This window comes from Oncorhynchus masou, chromosome 32, assembly GCF_036934945.1.
Source record: "Oncorhynchus masou masou isolate Uvic2021 chromosome 32, UVic_Omas_1.1, whole genome shotgun sequence".
Taxonomy (NCBI): Eukaryota; Metazoa; Chordata; class Actinopteri; order Salmoniformes; family Salmonidae; genus Oncorhynchus; species Oncorhynchus masou.
This window is the reverse complement of record NC_088243.1, coordinates 41,714,579-41,721,846: the sequence shown is the minus strand read 5'-3', so window position 1 is coordinate 41,721,846 and position 7,268 is coordinate 41,714,579. Positions and strand designations below refer to the sequence as shown.

At 40.4% G+C, this 7,268-nt stretch overlaps 1 long non-coding RNA gene across 1 annotated transcript; it reads right to left on the bottom strand.

The window, feature by feature from the left end:
• Positions 1 to 1,830: 1,830 nt before the first annotated feature.
• LOC135526995 (uncharacterized) lies at positions 1,831 to 6,696 on the bottom strand. The gene is made up of 3 exons (XR_010453377.1): positions 6,639 to 6,696; positions 2,054 to 2,148; positions 1,831 to 1,845 (listed from the first exon to the last, which is right to left on the bottom strand). It is a non-coding gene; the product is annotated as an uncharacterized LOC135526995 (long non-coding RNA).
• Positions 6,697 to 7,268: the final 572 nt, after the last annotated feature.

The following is a 7,268-nucleotide window of genomic DNA, read 5'->3' as shown; positions in this document are numbered from 1 at the left end:
AACTCACATGGCAATCACACTGAAAGACTTAATTTGATCATTTATCAATCCAGTGTTAATCTGCAATATTGTAATTATTCGCCTACCTCCTCATGCCTTTTGCACACATTTACATTACATTTAAGTCATTTAGCAGACGCTCTTATCCAGAGCGACTTACATTGTATATAGACTCCCCTTTTTTTTCTACTGTGTTATTGACTTGTTAATTGTTTACTCCATGTGTAACTCTGTGTTGTCTGTTCACACTGCTATGCTTTATCTTGGCCAGGTCGCAGTTGTAAATGAGAACTTGTTCTCAACTAGCCTACCTGGTTAAATAAAGGTTAAATAAAAAAAAATTAAAAATTCTGCTGTGTGGAATAAAGAGATGGGTGCTATGTGGTTGGAAGGTTCTGTCTGTCACTTGTTCTCAACAGCCAGTCTTGGAAGGGGGACTTGAATAGGGAGACTGCAAAGTCCAGGCACTGTTGCTCTCTTTGTTCCGAGTGTTTGCCCTGCTAGTGTTTTTAGTTCATCTGTGTATCTCACATATTATATCCCTAGTACGATATGGCTAGCAAACTTTATTAGCAGATAATGACAACATGACATTAACAGTTGCTTTATATGATGTGATCAGATGGAGGAAGGGATGGGATGAGTGGGCAGATTGCTGGGCAATCAGAAGTCACTCGATGCAGAATTTCATCTGGAGGTAGAGGAGAAAAAGAGATAAAGGATGAGGAAAGAGGAAAGAGGCAGAATCAAGAGATGCTTGATCAGGTGCTGGGCTAGTTCTTCCTGTCACTTGTCCCCGACAAGCAGCAAGTCTCAGTCATGGGTTAAATAACATGGCCTGGATAGTTGAAAGCCCACCACCACGTCAAGGTACAGGCCGAGAGAAGGTTTCATTTATTTTTTATTTTTACCCAGTCTAATTAAGGCCTTTAACCTCCTACTCTATCTTTGTAGTGTTTTACCTGATGGGGCTTGGATAGGTGTAGCAATATGGTGATGACTCAACCCTGCTGTGTAATGGACTCTGGGAGACTTCTGCCATATTACATACACAAATCTAGAACCTCCAGATATGCAAACACTAACTAGAAACCAATGTCCAATTCCATACCAACCCTGGCCTAAAATGTGATTTGGAATTGGACTCAAAAGATGAATGGCTAAGGAGAAGGGGTGAAGGACCAGTAAGGAAATGGGCAACTGAACAGTCAATTTCAGTCAATTGAACATTTTACTTGCAATGAATACATTTAATATGCAAATGTATACATTTACATCCAATTCGAGCAAGTTTCAAATATTTACCAGCAAATAAATATAAAAATATATAAAAATATTTAGATGCTTGTAAACATTACTTGGAATACAAGACATATACATATGCTATATATTTACCAAACAACTTACCAACTTCGCAGCCAATGTCTGCAAGAAAACATCTATATACAAATTTAAAACAATATTACAACAGGTTATTAAGGTTATTTACAATAACATACAATATACAACAAGTAGCAATGTAGTAAAATACCTACCGTCTTGAGGTGGGGAAATGGCCAAGCAGTGAAAACAAGGGTGGGCAAAACATCAGACAAAACAGATGATGGACGATGGACACGATGGACAGGCATATTCACGCACATTGATGACATGAGACAAACAGGACACATGGAAATGTTTGCCACATCTCCTGCACCGGGCCGTCTCCTTATCTTCACTCACGCATCTTCCGACAGAAGCAGTGGACGCTGACCTCTGACCTTGTGTAGGGTGTGGACATCTTGGGAGAATGGACCCAGGACGGGGACTGGAATCGGGACTGGAAATTGGTGCCAGGTGCCCAGCCTGAAAACAAGATAAAATATGTTTTCTTGTGGATTTCTGATGGTATCGTGCCATGGAGGGTCTGCAGAGAGTAAGACTGCTTGCAGAGAGTAAGACTGCTTGCAATAGCAAATAGGGATACCGACACAAACATTTGATCATATTGAACTCTGCTGTAGTCAAATAAAGCAACCATTTAAAAAACAAAATTTTATTGTGACACACTTACTGATCATGTGCCATGGTGAAACAATTTTGATGGGCTTCAACTCCAGCGCCAGTCTTCACCCTCTTAAACCTCTGGCAGGCTAGACAAGTACTGACCTATAAGCACAAAGTGACAAATTGAAACACTGTGAAACACTCTCAATATGAGATTCATCCAAATCATAATTGCTGTATGGGTCTCTCTCTGTCTAGCGAAGATATCTAGTTGAAGGCAGTTGGAGTTACTATAATTGCTTACACCTATTCATTTGATACTGATTTCTGAATTGGGAAAGACCTTGAAGCGTTAAAATGATACAACACATACCTATTACTTTTTTTAATCATCTTTTGTTATTATTGAATAAAATGATGCTATCAATGGGGCGCGGCTATGTGACACCATACACAGACATGTTTGGCAAGGTAACCCCGGCACCACCAGACAAAATGTTGATAGGTACAGTATCTGTATCGCCTGTGAATGACAATAAAAGATGAAGGACAAGTATAATATTTGCAGAGCACTGATTCTACAGTATTATGTGAAGGATGGTTGATTCTACATGGAATTGTTACACTTGAAAGTTATCAAAACACTTTAGAATATCAACGTAAATTCTGCAGTTGCATTCTTCTCATTTTACTCTGTAGGCTACTCAGTATGAGAAGAGTGCCATCCTCCTTCATCTCACATCTGAATGTCAGTGTGTTAGACAGACGGATCTTTAGATTTGGGGAAATAGACCATAGAAATGCCATCCTAGTTCTGGTTAGACAGCTGAAGTTGTGTCTACACATAACTGATTTTGAACTGTTAGGTAAAGCACAATTGATATTTACAGCTGAAAATGTTTTGTCTTTGTAACACAAACACATTTTCCTTGATGTACTGTATCTAAACTCAAGCTGGGTGATGTTTGTGCAATGTCCACATGTAGCCTACACTTGTAGGGATATTAGTTCTGGAATTTGTGTCCTGGGAAAGATCTAACAGCAGACAAAAGCAGAAACGAGACAAGGCCAGCCAGTTATAGAACATTGTGTTGTAGGACAGCTGAGCTGACTGGAGACGGCAGGCATTCACCTCACAGGAGAATATATAGTTTCCACAGCAACATGTATTTACATGACGTGATGAAACGTTAAAACTAAGTTGCAAGCTACCTTCGTCGCAAGGCATTGTAGAACGAGTGTCTTATGAAACACATTTCCTACTAGGGCTGTTACGGTGACCATATTCCACGTGACCGTTTAGTCACGGTAATTAGGCTTCCCCAAGCTCTGATGCTGCTGTTGGTCATTAGAGACTGAAAAGATTTGGCTTTGGTCCTCAGATCCTCAAAAGGTTCAACAGCTGCACCATTGAGAGCATTGGTTGCATCACTGTCTGGTATGACAAATGCTCGGCCTCCGACTGCAAGGCACTACAGAGGTTAGTGCGTAAGGCTAGGTACATCACTGGGGCCAAGCTTCCTGCCATCCAGGACCTCTATACCAAGCGGTGTCAGAGGAAGGCCCTAAAAATTGTCAAAGACTCCAGCCACCCTAGTCATAGACTGTTCTCTCTGCTACCGCATGGCAAGCGGTACCGGAGCGCCATGTCTCGGTCCAAGAAGCTTCTAAACAACTTCTCCCCCCAAACCATAAGACTCCCGAACATCTAATCAAATGGCTACCCAGACTATTTGCATTGCCCCCCCCTCTTTTACACTGCTGCTACGCTCTGTTATTATCTATGCATAGTCACTTTAATAACTCTTCCTACATGTACATATTACCTCAATTATCATTACCTCGACTAACCGGTGCCCCCGCACATTGTACCGGTACCCCATGTATATGTTATTTTACTGCTGCTCTTTAATTATTTGTTACTTTTTTTTACTTCTTATTCTTATTGTTTTGTAGTTTATTTTTATTTTTAACTACATTGTTGGTTAGGGCCTGTAAGTAAGCATTTCACAGTAAGGTGAACCTGTTGTTTTCAGCGCCTGTGACAAATAACATTTGATTTGATTTGAATCACATCAGCTTTCTATAGGCTAGGCCTACTATATTTTATTCTAAACTTTCAAAATATTAAGCATATTGCTTCTCTTTATAACAGTAGTATAGCCTACCTGGCTGGCATGAAAATGAACAATTCGCTATTTAAGTGCATAGATTACGTGTATTTCTTTCCAGCTGACACTATTTTGAGACAGGTGCATGATAATGGTCCATTCTAAATCAAAACAAATTTTAGAACACCTACTCATTCAAAGGTTTATCTTTATTTTTATTTTCTATCATTTTTATTTTCGATAATTTAGAATAATAGTGAAGACATCAAAACTATGCAATAATACAAATGGAATCATGTAGTAACCAAAAAAGTGTTTTAAAAAATTGAAATATATTTTAGATTCTTCAAAGTAGCCACCGTTTACATTGATGACAGCTTTGCACATTCTTGGCATTCTCACTGAGCTCTTTAGTAAGGCTATTCTACTGCCAATGTTTGTCTTTGGATATTGCAGGACTGTGTGCACCATTTTATACACCTGTCAGCAACGAGTGTGGCTGAAATAACCAAATCCACTAATTTGAAGGGTTGTCCACATACTTTGTATATATAGTGTATATTCACGTCACCAAATAATTTATTAAAACACACTGTTTTGCAATGAAGGTCTACGGTGGCCTCAATAGCACTCTGTAGGGTAGCACCGTGGTGTAGCCAGAGGACAATTATTTTCCGTTCTCTTCTTGATACATTGACTTCAATACAAAACCTTGGAGGCTCGTGGTTCTCGCCCTCTTCCATAGCCTTACATAGTAATTATGACAAATTCCGGAGGACATCCTCTAAACTATCAGAGCTCTTGCAGCATGAATTGGCATGTTGTCCATCCAATCAAAGTATCAGAGAATTAATCTAGTTCTGAAAGCATACGCTACAGCTAGCTAGCTAGCACTGCAGTGCATAAAATGTGGTGAGTAGTTGACTCAAACAGTTTATAACTTAGCTAGTCATGTTGGCAATAGAACAAGCTTACAAATGATGCCCACCTGGCCCAGAATGTGATTTATAATGAGCCGTTTTTGGATTGCGTAAACAACAATAGTAATTGTGTGACTGCAGGGATGCAAGGTTGTGTTCAAAACAACTACAAGTGTGCTTGCTCTAGTTCCTCAATGGCACAGCTAGGAGAGCTCAAAAAGCACCTTTATCATTGAAGACTCTGCTTTGTCATAAAAGTGCATTGAAATTACTTAGGAACTGTGCCCACTTCGGAGAGGTGTCTGGCCACTTGGAGACACCAGTTAGTGCTCTCAGTCAACCATTGTCCTTTGCCAGGAACATTCTTATCATGTTTCTAAATGCATGTTTCTGAATGTATTTTCAGATTTAGATATGAACAAATGCAGCGATAAGTACAGTAAATTCAAAATGCACATAAAATCAACCGTGTTATATTTGGAATCAGTCTTGTGTCAGGTGAAATGTTGACATCATGTTGTCTAATCATTTTCCCTTAATCTCCAAACAATTCCCTTTAAATTGCATATGCATTTCATATTTCTTCTGTAAGAAACATTTCAATCTAGCCCTATCCATATAGGCCAATTCCTACACATGTAAAGGGTTAATTAGGTGCCTATGTTCACAAATTGCAATTTACATTTTTATCGTTTTTTGTTTGTTTCTTAATTAGCTTGCTCGCTCAGCCAGACCTGCCCGGTCTATTTCTCCTCTCTCTCTCTCTCTGTCTGTCCCTGTCTAGTTTTGGGATTTTCTGGCATCTTTTCCCCAGGATGGAAAACGATTCGATCTTTCCCAGTTTTTCCTCGTGTATAAAACTCACAATATATCTGTCACGGTTTTCAAAATGCGGCATGGCTATTGCGATCCATGTTTAATGAAAACAAAGTGAACACGAATCAAATACAAAACAATAAACGTAATACGAAAACCGAAACAGCCTAACACTGGTGCTAAGTAACACACGACAGAAAAAGGACATAAGGACAATCACCCACAAAACCCAACACCAAACAGGCTACCTAAATATGGTTCCCAATCAGAGACAATGACTAACACCTGCCTCTGATTGAGAACCATATCAGGCCAAACACAGAAACAGACAAACTAGACACACACCATAGAATGCCCACTCAGATCACACCCTGACCAAACAAAACATAAAAACATACAAAGCAAACTATGGTCACCGTGTGACAATATCGAGGCCACAATTACTATTTTACACCACGATAGAGATAGACAATGTTATTCTTTTCCTTTTTCTATTACGAAATGTTTGGTCCTCTCCCTTTGTCCACCTCGTAGTCTACAGAGGTGCATACAAAACCAAAGTAAATCGATGTACCAAATTTCTCTCAGCGTCAGAATTAAGCCACTTGACAATTGTCTTCGAGATGAAAGCACTTTTATTGAATAACAGATGTAAATGACAAAGTTTGCCCAGGCCGAGATTGACATGCTGTCTAAGCAGTCACTCCACACCGTGCGTGGATGAGAGGAAGGGAGTGGGCGATAACATTTAAATCTTAATTTAAATGCTGACGTTAAAATGCTAATTTGCAGTTTGACAGCCTACCTGGCTGCTAATTGTGGTCATAACGGAGGGAGGAGCACGATGGTCACGTGACATGTCGACCACACGGCGGGCGACTTGGCATTCCCAGGGTGGGCGTTTGGCTCAGTCAGACAACTGCAATTACCATCGCACAAAGGAAAGGACATAGACAGACAGAGGGGAGAGCTGCTAGAGGGGTGAAGAGAGGGAGCATGGAAAAGAGAGCGAGAGAGATTAGAAAGATTGAGGCGGCTCATCAGTTCCATTGTATACAGTTGCAATGTTACGCTTGGAAATGTATCGATATCTTTCTCCTTATTTTACATTCACTGTGTGTGTGTGTCTGTGTCTATGTCTGTGTCTTTCCAGTTCGCCTACCTTTTATGTATCTGCTTTTAAGTATTTGTGGGAGGGTGCACTTTAAATACTAGCCCTTGTCAGTCAGTGGGCAGCGTCCGTGTCCCAGTAGAAGTAAGTGTGTGTTATGGGAGTTGAGCTGGCTCCCTGTGCCCTGGTGCTAATGATGCCAACACTACAGGCCCCTGCATCGACTGGCCTACTGATGAGGCTACCGCTATTGCTTCCTCTGACTGTGGCTTTGTTTCCCCTAGCCAGCATCACACACACACACAAAGCACACACACATAAAGC